General features: G+C 41.0%; 1 protein-coding gene across 1 annotated transcript in view; it reads left to right on the top strand.

Annotated features, from left to right (window-relative positions):
• nedd9 (neural precursor cell expressed, developmentally down-regulated 9) overlaps positions 1–21989 on the top strand; it is a 56344-nt gene that overhangs the window by 7225 nt on the left and 27130 nt on the right. The gene's annotated exons all lie outside the window — the stretch shown is intronic.

Genomic DNA, 21989 nt, shown 5'->3' with positions numbered 1-21989 from the left:
TAAATTTGAGTATGATTGCTACCTTTCACGGAGAAACAATCCCTTATTGAAAATTTCAGAAGCAAACTTCCACTGTCAATTGTGCTCTGAAATCATAAGTCCTACCCTTATAACAATGGAAATAAATGCCAACAAACAGAATGCTTCAGTGAATGTCCATTTGTCCTGACATTAAAATATAAGTAATGTAAATGGTGACATTCTGTAACCACGTAAAAGTAATCAATCCAAGTGTTGAGCATCATCCTGACTAGGCTTGTGGCTGTCTAATGTCAGAGCAATCTAATCTTTGGAAACTGGTGCCAGCAAAGTACTCACATTGTGACAAGGTTCCACTTAAGAAATACTGAGCTTTAGAGCCACAATTTAATTGACTGTCTTTACATTGAGTAATTACCGATCCTCCCTTCGATATTCCTGAAGATGTTTCAGGTCCCTAAAAGCTACTTTAAAATATTTTCATTTGGTTTTATGATTCAAGAGATGTGTAAAGTTAGGACAGTTTGCTTTGCAAACTAAGGGTGCATATATATTGGCCTAGAGGGCAGATTTTTCAATTTGGAGTCTGAAATTCCATCTGGAGGTTGCAACAATTTCTAACAGTTATGGTTTACATCATTCTGATGAATGTCAGTCATATACAGACCTCAAAGAGGGGGATAAGGTTCTCTGCTGTCGCATTGTTCTATGGGTCCCAGGTTAGTTTGATGCCAATTCTCTGTGCTCAATGAGGAGAGAATCCTGTGTGAAAATGTTACTGGACAACGAAACTTCAGTTATATGGAGTTACATAATCTTGTGTTGGAGGAGCTTTGAGGGGACTCCTAACAATTGAAGCAGTGTGGTCACCATCCAATGAAGGATGTGAGTGAAGAATGAGATCTGAAGTTGGGTGTGGGAAGATGGAGACTCCATGATAAGCAGAGGGAAAAGAGGAAGCTTTAAAGGGATTGGGACAGTGCAGGAAATGAAGCTGCAAGGGTGGGTGGAAAAAGAGGCTATAAGAGGGTGGCTATAAGATGTAGAAGCAGAAATATCTATTCAGACCATTGAATGGTGGAGCAGACTGCGAGATCTTACCTGATGTAATAATCCTCAATTCCTGCTTTTGCCCCATAACTATGACTTCTTTGCCAATTAAAAATCTGACTGCCTCACTCTTGAAGATCCTTAATCTCTCAACTTTAATAGCCTTCAATGGTAAAGAATTCTACAGATTCACCATTCTCTGAGGAAAATATCCTCCTCACTTCAGGGAAAGGGAGGCTGTAAGGAAAATGGGGCCAGAAGGAGACTGTTGGGGGATGGGGAGAGGGAGACTACTAGGTGATTCAGAAAGAGACTGCAAAGTGAAGAGAAGTTACAAAATAAAACAAGCAGTTTGAAAACTGTCAAGAAAAGAAAACTCAACTAATTAGAAACTGGGAAATCTTGAGATCACTGAGGAATAAATTCCTTGCAAATTAATGTAGAACCGCGAGCTTAAAGCTGTATCGGTTCAAGAGCTACTAAACAGCAAACATGTAGTGAGTGAAATTGTAATAAACATATGTGAGTTGTTAAAATTAAACTTTTGATTGAGATCTGAGATACAGTCAAAATGATAGTAACTGTCTGGTCAAAATGTTTCAGCTTTAAACATATGCAATGGAAACATAGCAGCTGTGACCTCACTAGTCAGTGGAAGGTGTATTCGGAGTGATAGATAGAAGTGTACGCCAGTTATTTTGAAAAACAAAACTTGTTGTTAACCTTTTGATAACTCGTGTCTGTTGTCTTCTTTTAGGTTGAGCATTGTAATATTTTGGAATTTAATGCTTTCCTTGTGTTCTGTGGCTTTAAGTTTAATGAAGAGTGACAGTTATTGATTACATTGATAAATTCTTCTAATTTTGCTTTTGTCGCAGTCAAAAAAGCCTAAAAGTCAGCACAAATACAAAAGCTATTGTTACTATGTGACTGCATTGCCTAATAAATGAATGAGAATGAAAAAAACTTCAAAGAGTGGTCATTGAGAAGACTCGAGGAATCCTTGGTTGGAGTGAGGAGTCAGTATATTTTGACCCCTGTGTCTGTGTTTGACAGTGAGAAGAAAACTCCTCAGGTTGCTATTCAGCCCTTCAAGCTTGCCCCACCATTCCATGGATCGTAGCTGATCTGTCTCTGGCCTCCGTTCCTCTTTTGTGTCAGCTCCTTATAGCCCTCAACTCATCTTTGAAAAATCTTTAAATACTTTCAGTGATCTCGCCTCCATAAGTCTCTGCGATAAAGAATTCCAGTCATTTACTGCTCTCTGGGAGAGGAAATTATTTTGCACCTCAGAATCACGAAAGCGGTCCCACGTTTAACATTATCTCCTAGTCTGAGAACCGCCAGTAATGGAAACTCCTTCTCAACATCTACTCTATCAAGCTCCCTCAGAATCTTATATGTTTCAATAAGATCACCCCTCATTCTTATGAACTCTAAAGATGTTTAGCCATTTTTGATAAGTTAATCTATTATCCCAGGAATCATCCAGTGAATCACTTTTGAACTGCCTCCACTGCTAGAATATCTTTCCTTAAATAGGGGACCAAAACTGGACACAATACTCCTGTAGCCTCACTTGCATTCTGTACAGTTGTAAGAAGACTTCCCTATTTTTAACTTCCAAATCCCTACCAATAAAGTCTAGATTTCAATTTAACGTAACTAATTACTTCATCTACATGCTATCCTTTACTGTTTCATGCACAAGAACATCAGATCTCTCTGCACTGCATTTTTTTTGTATCTCTCCATTTAAATACTTATCTGCCCTTTGCTTCTTCCTACCAATGTGCATGACCTCACATTTTCCTACCTTAAACTCTATCTGCCGAATTTTTGCCCATTCAATCAATTTATCTGCGTATCCCTTGCACTCAACCCATACCTTTTCCATGTTACCCTTGCCAGTCTGATTTGTCCACAGATTAAACTCTCCCTTACATGCATCCATTATTTCCTGATTTATATTTTGTTCTACAGTAAGACAACTCTGGGGGCCAATGCATGACTTCCACCTATGACCTCTCTATCTTAATTTTCACCTAAACTGTTTCCACATAATGATCAATTGCACCTGTATCATACTCAGCACTCCATAAATTGTTCTGTAAAGATCAGTGATCTATGTGTGTGAATGTCCGAGCAGGAGAGGTTTCAAAATCAAACACATCTCCTCAAACAAAAACAGAAATAACTGGAAAAATTAAGCAGATCTAGCAGCAATTGTGGAGAGGTCCAGTGACCCTTCTTCAGAACTTCATCTTCTTCTTCTCCTCCCCTTCCCATACAATATTTTGAAGGGACCAATTACTCCACGATATCCTGGTCCACTCATCAGTCACTTGGAGAATCCCATTCTTTTTCTGCAGGAGATGTAACACTGCAATTTTATTCCTTTCTTCTTGTCCAAGAAGGCCCCAAATACTTATTTCAAATGAAACGGTGATTAACTTGTTGTTCTTCCAATTTAGTTTGTGATCAGTGATTATAACAATGTGATTCTTGCTATAATGGGAAGGCCAAATGCAGAATGGATGACACCTTTGCAAAGCAAGTCTGTTCCATCCACAAACATAACCTGAGTTTCCAGTCATCTATCTTTTTTTTATATAGATAATTTTATTAGAAATTTAACATTTTTACAAGTTTACAAAAATAAACAAAACTCTCAAATATAAACATTGATGTACAATTAAATCAAATATACAATAACCAAAATTTAACAAAAGAAAACAAAACGAAAAAGAAAAGAAAACAAAACTCAACTATCTACTAATCTAACCTACAACTAACCAGAGTGTATATTTAAGTCTCTTACATGCTCGGAATGTGTTAACATCAGATGTAATAAAACCCGTATTTGTGCGGGATTCCTCTCCTAAGGGGCCCCGGACCAGCCAGGTTTGTAATCTCAATTAAATAAAAGCCCTTGTTAGGATAGCCGAAATATCTGTATTTATGTAATTCAAGAAGGGCTGCCATATTTTATAAAATAATTCGGTCTTTCGGTGCACCATATTTGTAAGGAAGTCAAGGGGAATACATTCCATAATTAATCTGTGCCAATTTGAAAGTCCAGGGGGGCCCTCAGCCACCCAGTTCACCAAAATATTTTTCCTTGCACAGAAAGAAAGAATAGAAAATAGTCTCTTCCCGTACATGTCCAGGGAGGGAAAGTTCGAAAAGCCCAAAAGGAGAGATACAGGGTCCACTTTAATTTCCGTTCCTAAAATTTCTGTCAGGGTACTTGCTACTTCAGTCCAGTATCTACGGATCTTATGACAGGTCCATAGGCAATGTGCAAGAGTGCCCACCTCTATTTTACATTTGGGACACATTGGAGATGCTCCTGCCTTAAATTTGCTAGTCGAACCGGTGCTATATGGGCCCTATGAAGTATCTTCAGCTAGATAGCCTGGGTTCTGTTACAGATAGTAATTCTTCTAGCGTTTTCCCAAATATCATTCCACGTTTCTATAGAGATTTCTAGTCCCAAATCCTGATCCCATGTTTTAAGCAGATTATCCATATCTCCCAATACTTCATCATGTAGTAAATGATAAATAGTACTGACGGAAGATACCCCCACTGGTCGTAGGACATTACATTCTCTATCTGATTTATAAAGACTATCTAATAACGTAGTCTTCTTCTGTATATAATCTCGAATTTGGAAGTATCGAAAGAGGTCTCCATTAGGTAATCCGAATTTCTGACGCAGCTGTTCAAAAGACATCAGGACCCCATCCTTAAATAGATCCCCTAAACATGAGATACCCCTGGATCTCCAGAGTTTAAAAGTGGCATCTGTAAACCCCGGTTGGAATCCCCGTGCTCCCACTATCGGTGCATAGGGGGATGTTTTATGTGAGTTTCCCTCATTTTGCCGCATTATCTTCCAAGCCTTAATTGTGTTTAGTATTATAGGGTTTTTACAGTGATCTGTAATGATTTTCCTCTTGTCTGAAAATAAAAGGTTAATAAGTGGGTAATCTATCATTTTAATTCTCTACCTCATTCCCAGTCTGATCTTTATATCCGCGACATAATACAATGGTCCAGTGAAGCTTACTGCAAGCTTGAGGATCTGACCCTCCTCTTTTGGCTGGACACTTCATATGTTCCAGATTGAACATTGAGTTCAACAATTTTTGAATCTAATCTTTGCCCCATTTTGTTATTACATTCTTTCTTCAGGGTTTTCCTATCGCTGTTTCAGTTGGCACCATCCAATATCATCCCACTAACGTCTCTCTAGATAATCTATTTGTTTGTTTAATTGACCCATTACTACTCCCTTTGATCTTATACCATGAACAAACATTTTGTCACTTATATTCTCCTGCTGTCCACTCTATTGTAGATCTTTTGTTCTTTGATCTTTTCTTCCCTGACCCCCCCCCTCCCCATTTTACCTCTGTCCCAACCTTCCACACATCCTTCCCCCAATACTTCACTTGCTCCAAAACGATTATCTGTACATTTCTAACTTTTCCCGGGGAAAAAGCTTTTTTTTATTGCCAGCAACCATAGTATTTATTTTGTTGTTGTTTTGTTGTTGAAATACAAAATCTTGTTTGGTTGTATTGCTTTCATGTTTGAATGGATTGCCAATCTCTACCTAGATTCAAATCTGAAAAATGTACCTCATAAATTATGGGGTAGAATTAAGTGTCCCATGACAGACCCTCACCATCTTAGAGTCTGGATTAGAGTGGTGCTGGAAAAGCACAGTAGGCCAGGCAGCATCCAAGGAGCAGGAAAATTGACGTTTCAGGCAAAAGCCCTTTCCTGGTGAAGGGCTTTTGCCCGAAATGTTGATTTTCCTGTTCCTTGGATACTGCCTGACCTACTGTGCTTTTCCAGCATCTGCAGTCCTTGTTTTTACCTAGAGCAGGATCATAAAGTCACCCACGTGCAGCCATGCATTAACAAAAATGTATCCCTCTGTTTTGATTTTTGACTTTGAAAAGATAAATGGATTTTGAATTTTAATTGTCAAGTACCCCAATGCAGAAAAAGTGAGAGAGTTTAAAAGTATCTGTTTAAAGCCATCAAAATCATTTCTACTTGCTGTGCAGGACTCTCGCTATACTCTTACGGAAAGTAGTTTGTCTGAATTTAATTACTAGGTAAGGATGAAAACAACCTACAGCTTAGGGTTTTTAAATAGATAATTTTTCAACCAGCCCACACTGATAAATCTGTGAGCAGTAAAGGTGCTCAAAATGCAAGGATGAACTTCAATTCCCTGGAAAAGTATAGTCATAGATAATGAGGTATTCCTGGATCAACGGCGGGGTTATTCCTGGAAAAGTGTGTTGGTAGAATCAGTGGAAAAATAGTTATATGTCACCAGATGTTAGCTACTTTTCAAAGATTCCTCATTTATTTCTCCAAAGTAAAAGTAAAAATTGATATGTTAAAGTAAATCTTTGTTAAACTGAAGGAGATAATCTGGGTTCTGGGGGAAAAGTAGGAATAATATTGTGCTTTTTATCTCTTTACCTGTGTCTTTCTTTGATTTAATTGTCTATTGTTTTGGCTGGCATCGAATGTGCAAGGCCAAAATGGGTCAAAGGCCTGGGACATTTTAACACTCGCGTTTCACACTGTGGGCTTTCTTTCCAAAGCCTATGTGAATGACATGGAAAATCACAATGTTCAGACAGAATCAGTACGAAGAAAAATAAACCGTGATAGTAGGGAAGAGATCACAAATGAGTATGAATAGGAAAGTCCAGAGCAAGGCAAATCCAAATTATCGAACAAGAAGCGCTCTTTGTCGTCGAACAAGAAATGCACTTGCAAATAGGTTTTTTTTCCAATTAACCTTGGTCTTTTCAGGTGACTCCCTCAGCCCTTGCTATGACTGGTGTTTTGGTGTTCGTTACAGAATCATAGAATCCCTACAGTGTGGAAGCAGGCCATTTGGCCTTTTGAGTCCACACTGTCCCTCCGAAGAGAATCCCATCCTGACCCACCCCCTGCCCTATCCCTGTAATCCTGCATTTCCCATGGCTAGTCCACCTAACCTACGTATGCCTGGACACTCTGGGCAACTTAGCATGGCCACTCTACCTAACCTGCACATCTTTGGGCTGTGGGAAGAATCCAGAGCAGCCAGAGCAAACCCACACGGACATGGAGAGAACACGCAAACTCCAAACAGACAGCCTCCTGAGGATGGAATCACGTCCAGGGATGAGCAAGCTAGGTGGGTTAGCCTAGGAAGTACAGGAATAGGGTAGGAGCGTGGGTCTGGGCAGCATGCTGTTCAGAAGGTCATTGTCTACTTGATGGGCTAAATGACCTGCTTCTGCGCAGTAGGGATTCTATGAGTTGACCTGGTGCCTCAAGGGTTGATAGAGTATGGTGCTGGACAAAGCACAGCAGGTCAGGCAGCATCTGAGGAGCAGAAGAGTCGACGTTTCAGGCAGGATCCTTAATCCCAAAGCATCGACTTTCCTGCTCCTCAAATCCCATGCAAGGACTGCACAAAACACTATATAGGACAAACAGGAAGACAGCTAATGATCCGCATCCATGAACACCAACTAGCCACGAAACGACATGACCAGCTATCCCTAGTAGCCACACACGCAGACGACAAGCAACATGAATTTGACTGGGCCAACACTACCATTATAGGGCAAGCCAAACAAAGAACAGCCAGGGAATTCCTAGAAGCATGGCACTCATCCACAAACTCCATCAACAAACACATCGACCTGGACCCAATATACCGGCCACTACAGCGGACAGCTGAAACTGACAACCGGAAGCGGCAGGGACAGGCCACTATAAATGCCGGAGGAAACACCACAGAAGCGCTTCACAGGAGGCTCCCAAGCACTGAGGATGTCACCTAGACAGGGGACGAAACGTTTGCAACAAAAACGTCCAGCTCAGTGAACAGAACCACAGCAACGAGCACCCGAGCTACAAATCTTCTCTCAAACCTTGTCTGACCTGCTGTACTTTTTCCAGCACCACACTGTGCCACACTGCATCTACTCTGACTCTCCAGCATCTGCAGTCCTCATTATCTCCTGGTACTGCAAGGGACCAGTTCTATGTACAACATGATCCCTCTGATCCTTGGTGTTCCCAGGGTCCTACTGTTGGTGTATTCCCTTGCCTTGTTTGTCCTGTCGAATTGTACTATCTCATTTACCCAACTGAATTCCATTTGTCACTGGTCAGCCCATCTGACCAGTCTGTATGTATCCTCCGTTGGTTTTAAGCTATCGTCCTCACCAATTTTTGTATCATCTGAAAACTTACTGACCGACCCTCCTACATTCAAGTCTAAATCATTTATACAAGCCATAAACAGCAAGAGCCCCTTACACTGACCTAATGGGACCTCACTTGACACAGACTTCCAATTGGAAACATATCTCTCAACAATGGCCCTCTGCTTCCTACCACTTAACAAATTGTGGATTCTATTTGCCAGACTTCCTTGGATCCCTTTGCTGTCAGTCTCCCATTCAGCACCTTATCAAAACCTTGCAGAAGTCCAAGTAGACTATGTCAAAAGCGTTGCCTCATCTGCACACCTGGTCACCTCTTTGAAAATTCAATCAAGTTGGTCAGACATAACCTCCCCTTAACAAAACTATGCTGACTGTCCTTAATTAATCCTGCCTCTACGAGTGCAGATTAATTCAACCCCTCATAATTTCTTACAGACTGGTCTGTTGTTTCCTGGTTTGGCTCTTGCTACCTTCTGGATTAGTAGTACCACATTGGCTGTCCCCCAGTCCTCCAGCTCCTCTCCTGTGGCCAGGGAGGAATTACATTTTTCTAAGCATCCCTGTTCTATGTCCTTCCTTGCCTCACTCAACAGCAAGGAGTGATACATTTCATCCAACACAAGAGATTTGTCTACTTTTAAACTTGCCAGACCAGTTAGAACCTCCTCTTTGTCTATGCTAATTTCTTAAATTGTATTCACAGATTTTTCTCCCTGATTTTTGTTATACACACACAGTATCCCTCTCAATAGTGAACAGGGACCCAAAGCATTAATTTAGAACCCTACCCACGTCCTCCGGCTCCAAACATGTGTGATTTTGAGCAATTTTGGAAATGAACTAAGATATGGAATTTTTTTAATGCAACTTTCATAGATGTGTTTTGTGAAACACTGCCTGAACTGTCTTACTTTGTGCGGGCATCCCCACAGGCGCTTGACACGGGACAATTGGATAATATGTGTCAGATGAAAAGTGCAAGTATCAATGGAGGTGTCATTTCTGTGCTTGTATTTGCCAGAGGAGCTCCCACTGTGAAAACTAATTGATAAAACATATAGTTTAATTAGCCTGCAAATCATACTGTTGTAAACATTGTGTACGTGTCGGTCACAGGAATTTTATGACGTCATTGTATGTGATATCTATAATCACTGCACCTGCTCCATCCAGCATATCTTACACATTGTATTAAGTTGTTAAGGTTGCCAAACGTTTATAGGCCAGGACCTAGTTTTCATGCTGCTAAATCACTTACTACAGAAAATTTAAATAGTACTACTGCCACCAGCTTACCAAGGAGTAGGTTTTGCACAAGCTGGGACCTGATGACATGGGTGGTTTAAGAGAACTATTTATCAAGGGTCTGGCCAGCATCCAGTCTTAGAGTCTCAGTAGTTCTACATTTGGTTTGTGTAAACGTAGTTTGAAACCCAGCATTTTTGGCCAAGTAAAAGTTCTGGATTTAACAGCATCAAGGCTAGAAGACAATAAGCAATGGAGGACGCTCAGAATAAAACTTAAAGGGCCCGGTATAAAAAGAGTTAAACATGGCTACCAACAAAAGAGAATGCATGTTATTTTTAAAACTCATGCTGTGTAGAATTAACTCAGTGAATTTCTTTCAAGCACACTACAAGACTTACTTCATTCTCACAGCCTCCAGTTCAATACATTGCAACATCCTTCTTCTCTCAGTTAGGTCACCCAAAGTATGGAGCAACCAGGAGTTTTCATCAGATGAAAATTATCTTGATTATGTGGTTGGCTAATTTCATGAACTTAAACAGTTGAGAAAGGTCTTTTCTACATGAATTTTACTTTATAATAGAGTCCGAAAGATGTGCAGCATGGAAAGAGACCCTTTGGTCCAACTGATCCATGCCAACCTGACATCCTAAATTAATCTAGTCCCATTTGCCAGCATTTGATCCATAAACTTATACTTTACAATTTCTAGTTCCCAGTTAAAAATTCTTTGACATTCTTTTTATTAGTTAAAAAATTGTCAACAAGTGTTCTAGTTTATGTACATGGTACCACCTTTGTATTAAATTAAGATACAGCTAGAATATACATAATACCAATGTAAGAAATGTCCTGTGACAGGATCTCACTGGGAGATCTAAATATTCCAACATGGAAATTCTTGCAATCAAGAACTTGAAGCTACACAGCAAATCAAATGAACAATGTTTTGTTTTAAACTGGTTTAAAAGCTTCCTGTGCAGTCTCAATGGTGGGTTGCAGAAGAATTTGGAAACTAGTTGTGCACCACTTTTGCAACGTGTGACCACAACTGAAAGAATTGTTATACATGCAAACTTCAGTGCTGTTAATCAACTTTCTTCGAGAAAATACATGCTGGTTATAGCTTTTTTTCTGTTGAATAAGTGATGAAATTGTCAATGATTTGTAAGAAAACAGCTCAAACCGTATAAAAGAGTAAAATAAATTTTATAAAAAATTGTAGGGAAAAATCCAAAATGATGTGAATTTGAAGTGGTAATTTGTTCTTGTAGTTGAGAAGACTGTAAAATATCTGCTGAGAAGGCATAATTAAGTGGTAAGTGCGTTGTGAAAATATACCCCACAGCGAGGTGCAGTCAGTGCTGAGTCAGAGGATCTCAGCAAGGGTGCTAGTTAGGATATGATACTTATGAAAGCGAGGAGAAGATAATTTCTTTAATTTTCTTGCATTGATGCACTTGAGGTGTACCTTATTAAAATGCTGAAATCCATGTGCTGTAAGTAGACCCATAATACTGTTCAGGAGAGAATTCCAGCATTTTGATCCAGCAACACTAAAAGAAAGGTGATGAGTCTGGATGTTTAAGTGGGTTGGAGGATACTTGCAATGAGGGTGCTTCCATGTGTCTACTGCTATTGACCTTCTAAATGGAAGTGGTGGTAGGTTTGGAACATGCTGTCTGAGGAGCCTTGGCAAATTTCTGCAGTGCACCTTATAGATGGTACAGGCTGCTGCAACTGTACATTGATGGAGGGAGTGGATGTTTGTGGATATTGGTGCCACACAAGCAGTCTGATTTGTCCAACTTCTTCAATATTTGTAGAGCAACTCTCATAAAATCATAGAATCCCTACTGTGGGGCAATAGGCCATTCAGCCCATCAAATCCACACTGACCCTCTGAGGAGCATCCCACCTAGAACCAAACCTCTACCCTGTCTCTGTAAGCCTGCATTTCCTAAGGCTAATCCACCTACCCTGCACGTCTTTAGATGTTGGAGGAAACTGGAACAACTGGAGAAAACCCATGCACATGTGGAGAATGTGGATATTCCTTTTAAGCTAGTTTGGAGTACGGCATCAAATTCCTGACTTGTACCTTTATAGATGATGGATAGGCTTTGGGGAGGCAGGAGGTTCCTCCTAGCCTTGGACCTGCTCTTATGGTCACTATTTCTGGGGTTAGTCCACTTAAGTGTCTGCTCAATGGTAACCTCCAACATGTTCATAGTTGGGAATTCAGTGATAGTAAGGCCACTGAATGTCAAGGGATGATGGTTAGTTTCTGCGTCATTGGAGATTGTTATTGTGTGGTACTTGTGTGACAAGAATACTAGTTACCATTTTTCAGCTCAAGCCTTGTATATTGTCCAGGTCTACCTTTTTTTATTTGGACTGCTTCAGTATCTGATGAGTGGTGAATGGGTCTGAACATTGTGCAATCATCAGCAAACATCCCCACTTCTGACCTTAAAATGGAGTGAAGGTGATTGACGAAGCAGCTGAGGATAGTTGGATCTAAAGAACTACCCTGAGGAATTCCTGCATGGTATCCTGGAGCTGAGATGACTGACCTCCCATAATTACAATCTTCCTTTGTGCCAGGTAGGACTCCAACCAATAGAGTGATTTCCCCTGATCTCCATTGACTTCAATTTTGCTAGGACACCTCCGTGCCAAACTGGGTGCTGCTGGATAGCATGGTTAATGACGCCTTCCATCATTTTACTGATGATCAAAAGTAGACTGATGGGACAGTAATTGGCTGGGTTAGATTTGGCTTGCTTTTTGAGGACAGGAGACTTGAACGATTTTCCACATTGTAAGTTAAATGTCAGTGTGGTAGCTGTATTGGAGCAGCTACTCTGGAGTGCAGCAAGTTCTGAAGCACACGTCTTCAGTATTATTGGTGGAATATTAGGACACAGCTTTCCAGTATCCAGTGCCTTCAGCTAATTCTTGATGTCATATGGAGTGAATCAGGTGAGCTGAAGACTAACATCTGTAATGCTGGGGACCTCAGAAGGCTGTGATTGTTCGTTCACTTGCCAAGGAGGGGATGTAGTGCATAATAATCAGCAGGTGGTTTCCTTCCCCATGTTTGACCTGTTGCAATGAATTTTCATGGTGTCCGGAGACTATGTTTAGGGTTCCCTTGGCAACTCCTTCCTGACTTTGCCACCACATCTGTGAGGCTTGTCTTGCCAGTGGGACAGGACATATCCAGGGATAGTGATGGTGGTGTCTGGGACTTTGTCCATCAGGAATGATTCTGAGAGTGTGACTGTGTTGGGTCATTGCTTGATTAGTTTGTGAGACAGCTCTCCCAATTTTGGCACTCGCCCTCAGATGTTAGTAAGGAGAACTTTTATGTGTGTTGCTGTGTTGTGCTGTTTCTGGTGCCTGGGTCTATGTCAGGTGATCAGTTTAGTTTTATTTCTTTTCTGAAATTTGCAGCAATTGTGATAACTGGCTGCTCCATTCCAGTGAGTAGAGCAAGGCAGGGTGAAGAGTATGAGCAATGCTGGGAGAAAGAAGCAACAAAAGACTGGAAGGTTGAAAAGAGGGCAAGTTTATTCAGTACCTGAAGGGAGGGCAAGAAAAACAGATTGAAAGCATTGGGATGCAACATCTTCAAGGGGTAAACATGCAAGATGTCGAACCCTTCTAGTGAGAAACATTGGTCAGGACATTATGTTGCAGTCTTATCTCAGCTGCAGCGCATAGCCGCTATCTCAACTTTGCTCCAGGAAATGAGCTATACATCAGCCATTGGCCCTCCTTTTAAAGTGGATGGGTTCGTTAATTCCACAAAGGTCAATAACTATTTCCATGACTACTTCCGACTGGCTTCATAACTACAGATACCATGTTTGTGTATGTGTGTGTGTGTATACATATATAAAACAGAGAGAGAGAGAGAGAGAGTTTCTACTGAGTTTACAGTTTTGAATTGGGAAAAACCCACAGGAAATTCCTCCTCCACCCTGTGAGGGAAGCGCACAACAATTATACGTCATGCAGTTCATGAGGAGAACGTTTATTCATGCATTGCCAGGCTAGGAAGAAAATACTTAAGTAACATGAAAGCAGCCTGAGCTTCCATCAGGTATTCAAGGAACAATTTAGACAAAACAGGAGTTTACCCCTTCCCCTCCCTTGTTCTAGAAAATGATATCAGCATCTCAACGACTAATATTTTCTGTATCATCATGAAAGAAAAAGACTTGCATTTTTATAGTGCCTTTCATTGGCTGTAAAGCACATTGAGGTGCCAGTGACAATCAAGCACTTCTGAAGTGCAGCTACTGTAAAGTGTAAATAACGGCCAAATACAGTTTTTTTAAAAAAATGTTGATTTGAGGGATAAATAACAACAGTCAGATACGTTGGGTATCTCTCCTCATCATTGAAATAATACTTTATGTACCACTTGAAAGGTCAGCTAGGATGTTGGTTGTCAGTTAGCTCAGTTAGCTGGAAGCTGGTTTGTAATACAGTATGATGCCAACAGCACAGGCTCAATTTCCTGTACAGGCTAAGGTCACCATGAAAGTCTCATTTCCTTGACCTCCCCCCACACCTGAGGCTTGGTGGCCTTCAGGTTAAACTGCCACCAATTATTCTTCTCTCATAAGAGAGCAGTGCTATGTTCCTGTCGGACTACAGCATCTTCAAGTTTCTCCTCTCAGCAATGGTACCTCTGGCAGGCCAACAATCCTTCAGGAGCCAAGATTAGAGTGGTGCTGGAAAAGCAGGCCAGGCAGCATCCGAGGAGCAGGAAAATTGGCATTTCAGGCAGAAGCCCTTCATCAGGAAACCCTCCCCTCCTGGCATCTTCCCCCGCTACCGCAGGAATTACAAAACCTGCGCCCACACCTCCCTCCTCACCTCCATCCAAGACCCAAAGGAACCGTCCACATCCATCAAAGTTTCACTTGCACTTCCACAAAAGTCATTTATTGCATCCATTGCTCCTGATGAGGTCTCTCTTACACTGGGGAGACTGGACACCTTCTCAGAGAGTGCTTCAGGGAATACCTCCGGGACACCCGCACCAATCGACCCCACCGCCCTGTGGCCGAACATTTCAACTCCCCCTCCCACTCTGCCAAGGACATGCAGGTCCTGGGCCGCCTCCACCGCCACTCCCTCAACCCGACACCGGGAGGAAGAGCACCTTAACTTCCGCCTCGGAACCCTTCAACCCCATGGCATCAATGTGGACTTCACCTGTTTCCTCATTTCACCTCCCCCACCTCACTCCAGCTCCAACCTTCCAGCTCAGCCCTGTCCCCATGACCCATCCCATTTATCCATCTTCCTTCCTACCTATCCGCTCCACCCTCTCCTCCGACCTATCACCTTTACCCCTTCCTCCATCCACCTGTTGCACTCTCAAGTACCTTCTCCCCAGCCCCACCCCCCTCCCATTTATCTCTCCACCCCCGAGGCTCCCAGCATCATTCCTGATGAAGGGCTTTTGCCCAAAACGTCGATTTTCCTGCTCCTTGGATGCTGCCTGACCTACTGTGTGTTTCCAGCACCACTCTAATCTTAACTCTAATCTCCCAGCATCTGCAGTCCTCACTTTCATCTGATCCCTCCGGAGTGTCAGCTTTGATTTTCATGCTTCATCCTGGAGTGGGACTTAAACTGGGACTTCAAAAGCGACAGAGCTCCCACCTGAGCTATCTAAAAGTGACATATATGGGATTGCTTTCAGTGTGGGCAAGTCCATCAAACTATAAATAGCCAAAAGGACCTGCTTAATTGTGAGTTTTCTACATATGGTATCCCAAAATGTAGGACATACATGAGCCAGTCTTTTTGCTTTGACCCTCCTCTGACTATTTTGCTTGTCTCAAAAATTGTAAATGCAAATCTTTCAAAAAGTACTCTGTTGGAATTAGCTTATTATTGGATTCTTACCTTTTTCAGTTAAAAAAAACCTTCTTACCAGCTTAATTATTCTAAAACAACCACCATACTCAATAATTGACATTGCCCTTATCTGACTATTTCAGTGCACCTGTCAGTGATCTCTCATACATTGCACGTGTGGTTGAAAGAATTGAATGTTTGTAGATGCTACACCACCGCAGTTTATCAGAGGTCTGCAGCCTAAAACCAAATGGGAAAGGAAACCACCATTTCACATAATATTTTAACATCTATTTTAACAGCCATGTAGTTTGATGGTCTTGCCCACACTGAATGCAATCCTGTATATGTCACGTTTAGATAGCTCAGATGGTAGCTGTGTTGCCTTTGAATCATTTCGTCCCAGTTTAAAACCAACTCCAGGATTAGGCATGAAAATGAAAGCTGACACTCCTGAGGGATTGTCGCACTGCAGACTAAGCCATCCAAAGGCAGGCCATCAATGTGTCAGAACATATTGTAGTTCAGCAGAAACTTGACATTCAAATTCCAACTCCTCTGCTCAAGCTGCAATCTGATGGCTGGCTGTGATCTGTGACCCAGTCCATCACCAAGATTGCCAACTGAAACAGTATCCATCCCCATCCTACGGGGATCACGTTCAAATTTACTGCATCCCACACCATCTGATTTGCAGGCCATGCCAGCTCTTTGAAGAGCATCAAACATCCAACAGTATAGCACAGGAGCAGATGCTTTGGCACACCATATCTGTGCTGACCATGGTACCATTCTAAATTTATCCTATCTGCCTGCATAAAGGTCCATATCTCTCTTATCCTTACCTGTTGAAGTGTCAATCTCAATGCCTATTAAACATTGCTATCACCTCTGCTCCTGCCACCTTCCCTGGCAGCAGAGTCCCATTGACCTTCTTTTCCTCTGCAAATATTTTTGTCTTCCAATTCCCTTTTGAAAACCTTGGTTGAATTTGTTCTCTTCTACACATTCTAGATCCTCACTGCTCACTGCATGAAAATGTATTCCACTTGCCTGTAAAATTCATAGAACTCCCCCTGCCCATATATACTGACGACTCTCATTTTTCCTAACATCAGAACTTCCACACAAATGGTAAAATCCTGCCCAGACAATTTTAAACTTCACTGAAATGATTTTGTTGAGACTTTGTAAGTCTAGTAGAGTTTAAGTAAACTTCAGCTTGAACCCCAGCTGACAATATTGTCAGTGACTGTATGATACCCCCATTTTTGATACCCCCATTTTCTTCCTGTAGAAGAATCTCCCCACAGGCATAATAAAACCTCACAGGTTATCCTCCAAAGGGCTACATTGACCCAATGCCAACTGCAAACATCCTTCTCCAATCATTAAGATTACAGTTCCCAGTGTAACATTTGGTAAATATATCCTGTAGAATTCAGGGATTAGATTAATTTTTCTAAGCCTTTGAAAAATCTGGATGACATCTTAGTCAACTGACAGCACTGTGTAGAATCTTTGGCTATAGCCATAAGCATAATCTGTCCCACCAATCAATCTAGGCAAAGAATTTCAAATAATATTTACCTGCGAATCTCTAGTTCCTTTCTAAGCCAAAATGCACTTGTGCATGACAGGATGCCAACAGTAGCATAATTCACCAGTGACAGAACTGTCATCCAATATCTTTCGATGTTAATCCCTATTTTAATGATGGGAGTGTTTTGAATTAATTTCTCACAGTAATATCTGATTAGTCTGTTCTGCACTGCAAGCTTCTTTAATCAACAACAATGAAAACATTTTCCATGACATTATTTCTACCAATATTTGTATGAACAGTACGGTCCTACTGCAGACAGAGTCGATCCAAAATGTCCATATTATTGGAGAGCCATAATTACAGTTTTTATTAATGCTATTTATTATGTGTGCGCATTCAGTTTGGTTTGTCAGAAGCTAGCGGTGCCATTAAACACATTTACCATTGACTTGTAGGCCCGTTTTTAAATGAATTGTGACTTAGTCAAAAAAATTGAACACATCGGACCAGATCAGCCAACGACAAGGAGCAAACAGTACGCATTGCACGTGCCTGTGCTTGTTAAAGTTATATTAAAGTTCCTCATTGATTCTATATTTTCTTTTTGCAGAAATTCTTCCATAGCCACATTATGTTCCAATCACATCACAACCTTTGTAACTTGAGACCATAAGATACAAGAACAGAAATAGGCCATTCAGCCCATTAAATCTATTGTCATTGAATTAGATCATGGCTGGTCTGATAATTCTCAAATCCACTTTCCTCCCTTTTCCATAAAGTTTGACTGTCTTACTGACCTGAAAAAAATCAGATCTCAGCTTTGATTATACTCAATGACCTAGCCTTGTCAGCCCTATGTGGTAAAGATTCACCACCCTCTGAGAGAAAAAAAATTCTCCTCATCTCCTCCTTATTCTGAGATTTTTGCTGTCTCGTCCTAGACTCTTCAATAAGAAGAAACAATTTATCTACACCTACCCTCTGAGGCCTCCTTAGAATCAAGGTCTCTTTGCATTCTTCTAAATTCTAATGAAGACAGGCCCAACCTACTCAACTTACCTCATAATACAGTCTGGCCACACTCATGCCAGCCTAGTACACCTTCTGTGGACTGTCTCTGTTGTCAGTACTGTATATCTTTGCTTAATAAGGGACACAAAACTTCCTATTTTCATACGCCATTCCCTTTGAAATGAAGGCCTTGATGTAGATTTAAGTATTAGGGGTTAAATTTAAAACTGCATGTTACCATGGTGACACACGTCCAGTAATGCACAGTCATAACATTTGGCTCTATTGTGACAGAAATTGTCATATCATTGTGAAAAGTTTGGATTTAAAATAATATTTTGTACTGTCTGTTCTTTGCCCGCAGCTGTAATACTTGAGGCTAGCAAATTCATAGTCAAGCATGGAATGTTAATACAGTAGTTGTCCTTCACAGATATATGTAACTCAAAATGTTATCAAATTACATTCCACTTTTGCACATGGATGCAAGAGCTGCTCTGTCTTACTGGTGACACGGTGGTCAGATTCCCTTGCGAATTTTCCTGGGAATTAATTTTACTTCACATGTTGAACTCACGGTTTGCACATAACTGAAGAAACTTACCACAGGCAAACCCAAGGTTGCCTCATTCAGCAGTGTAATTGAATAAAATGTGTATTTAATATGCAAGCATTTTAAAAATAATATCCCATAATCTGAAAAATATTAAGGTTAATTTTCCTGGCCTGGTCCTGGATGGCATCTAAGAGGTCAGACAAGTGGAGAGGAAAAGGTAATGTTGATCCTTTACTCCTTGGTAACACATCTGTCAAACTACTCGTTTCTGGTCCTGACTACAACAGAAGTGGGTGCAACCAGTAAACCTCTTCAATTCAGATTTTCTTACATTGCACTGGGTGTGGTTCAGCAGTAAATAGGAATTTTCTTGTGCTGCCCTATCTGTTGTAAAGGGACTGGATAGTATTGTCAAGATACTATTGGCTCTTGGAATGTAGGCTGTTTTGTTGCCAGCACTTGCATAGAATTGGGTTTGTACTTTGCACTTGGTTATGGAGGCGTTGTGTAGTGCTGTGGCACTCCTTCACTTGTGCAATATGTCTCATTTGGAACCAGACAAGAGCAAACAACTAAATGATGTGGTTATTCATGTTGTCCTTCCCTGAGCCATTGACGATTGTTTCCTGACCATAGAGTAGGCATTTTCCCTCATGACTATTGCCGTCTCATCATTCTTCATACCACATTGTTTTCCCTGTTCTTCCACCCACTCCTTATCCCCTGCCAAGTATCTATAGATTGAGTTCATGGATTCTTCCACCTCAGAAATAGTACATCTGAAAAAATGCCTCTGTAGTGTCTACTGTTTTCTATCTTCACTGTGATGGTCAGTCCCCATCTGTGTGTCTATATGGCACCTTTTTAACAATAATTAGGACAGAGAACATGTTTAGGTGAGAGCTTTGGGTCCCAACATTTCAGATACACCCTGCAATAGTTATTCCAGGGAAACTCTGAAAGGCAGAACAGCCGTATTTTTTATCTGCTCTGCTCTCTGGTTAAGTCGGTTTTAAGTTATTCCACTTAAAGCTTCACACAGCACATTCTGATGGTTTATAGTGCCTGTGTATACCCTTGTAACAGCAGCTCCAGTTTCATCAAAAAGGTGTCTTGTCCCCCTGTTACCTGATCAAAACACAGGGGCTTGGATTTCACACTCTCGCTGAAGGAGGGTTGAAATACACTGACCTCATTCCAACTTCCCGCCTTGGACTCAATTATTTATACATGTAGCAAGGGTGGAACAAGAAGTGTAGTCATTGTTGTAATGCAGCAATCAACCAGTGCACAAGTTCACAAGAGCCCTAGTAATGACAATGTAATCTGTTTTAATAATGTTGATTGGCATTGATCATGAAACACACTGAGCACTCCACTTCTCTTTGAAAAAAATGTTTAATGAAGGTATTTTTAATCTATCAGTTCAGAGATGTAATGGTACACCTCTGGAGTATGTAGGACCTGAGACTCAGGTATTCTGGTTTGGGGGTAGGGGTAATACCATTGCACCAAAAGAGCCCTCCAAAGTGTTTAATAGATACACGATGAGTTAATTGCATAACAGTGAGAAGGATTTGGTGATTGAGCATCCTGTCCAGTGAAGTCAGCAGTTGTCCCTTGTACACCTTGAGATGGCAGTTTCTCTATTTAGACCCTATGGTTTATTTGTTTGTGGTGAGCCCTCTGTGAAATGCCAAAGCAGAATGTAATGAGAAGAAAGGCAGTGCAGCAAGTTGTCAGAGCATTTGGTGACTTGTACGCATTTCACACTGGATAATGACAATGTTTTCAGCTTTCCAACTATCAATGTAATTGAGTTGTAGAATTTAAGTGATAAAAGGCAAGTCTTCGTGAAAGGGAAGTGAAGAGGGATCTGTTAGATCTGTAAATCCTTGTAATAGAACAATCTTCTAAAAAGAAGCAGTATTCTCTGTTGGTTCTTGATTTGCTGACAAGTGCCTACTATCATCAGTAATACAATCAATGCCTCTTTATTCACAGTTTAATTTGAACCAAAATCGGACCAAATATTCCTCATTAATTCCATTTTGCTTCAGTTGCTGGGTAAGCTTTCTTAAGCAAGAATCAACTCGTGAGAAGTGGCAGCTTAATACTTTGAGCAGCCTAATGGCATTTTGTATATATTTTAAATAATTTCATTTAGGAAAGAAATTTGAGATATTCACACTGCAAGTGTTCTCTACTAAACTTATGAAGTACAAGTGCAGAGTTGGATTCAACACATCTGAGCTGATGAATAATGAATCTTCCTCTTGTTGGCATGCTAACTCTATGCCATTATATTGTTGGGTCACTCCCCAATTCCAAATTTTAGGCTGCATTTACACTATAACTACAGTGAAACCGTTTCATGCTGAAGATGTGTTTGCTGTATAAATGCCCCCTTCAGTTTGTTTGGACTTGTTAAACCTTCTGAAGGATTACAAGGTCGAATCATATTTACTTAAACATTACATTTGTAGAAATTTTGTGGGCGGCACGGTGGCACAGTGGTTAGCACTGCTGCCTCACAGCGCCTGAGACCCGGGTTCAATTCCCGCCTCAGGCGACTGACTGTGTGGAGTTTGCACATTCTCCCCGTGTCTGCGTGGATTTCCTCCGGGTGCTCCGGTTTCCTCCCACAGTCCAAAGATGTGCAGGTCAGGTGAATTGGCCATGCTAAATTGCCCGTCGTGTTAGGTAATGGGTAAATGTAGGGGTGTGGGTGGGTTGCGCTTTGGCGGGTCGGTGTGGACTTGTTGGACTTTTTACATTACATTACATTACACTGTAATGTAATGTAAAAAGAAACTAAGAGTATGGAATCGAACTTCATCTGCAGATCTATTGGCCACATTTTGCTCAGTTGGCTCAATAGCTGGTTTGTAATGCAGAGTGATGTCAACTGCGTGGGTATAATTGGCGCACCAGCTGTTAAACAAAGGATTTTCCTTCTCGACCTCTCCCCTGTCTCTAAGGAGAGAGCAGGACTATGGTGAGTTTGCTTACTTTACTGCTGTTTCAGGCCATAACAAATTGCTGTATAATAGTCATTTCCTGTTTCTACCCACCCTACACTGTTTCTTTTAATCATAGTAAATCTGTACCCTATGACTGGCCCTTTAATGGAAGTACTTGCTCTATCTGCCTGCTGTATCTACATTCTCTATCAAAAGTCTTGTTAATTTTGAAAATATTATTCCCACTTCCAATTTCAGTGGGTCCAGCAAGAGGCTGCACCTGAAAAGCAACAAGGTTTTGACATGTAACAACATCATAGACAAATGGGGAAAAATAGTGTCCCTGTGAGCCAGCTGAGTGTTAAGGATCTGGAAGCATTATGTGACTCATTGTTTGGATACACACATCTCAGACTTTTATACATATGGCAATTTTTCATGTTTTCCTTGACTCTGTCTCTAATTAATTTCTCCCTTTTTCT

Source organism: Chiloscyllium plagiosum, unplaced genomic scaffold (assembly GCF_037043375.1).
Source record: "Chiloscyllium plagiosum isolate Xiang-an unplaced genomic scaffold, Cpla_swu_hap1 HiC_scaffold_34, whole genome shotgun sequence".
NCBI lineage: Eukaryota > Metazoa > Chordata > Chondrichthyes > Orectolobiformes > Hemiscylliidae > Chiloscyllium > Chiloscyllium plagiosum.
This window is presented reverse-complemented; position numbering and strand designations above follow the sequence as displayed.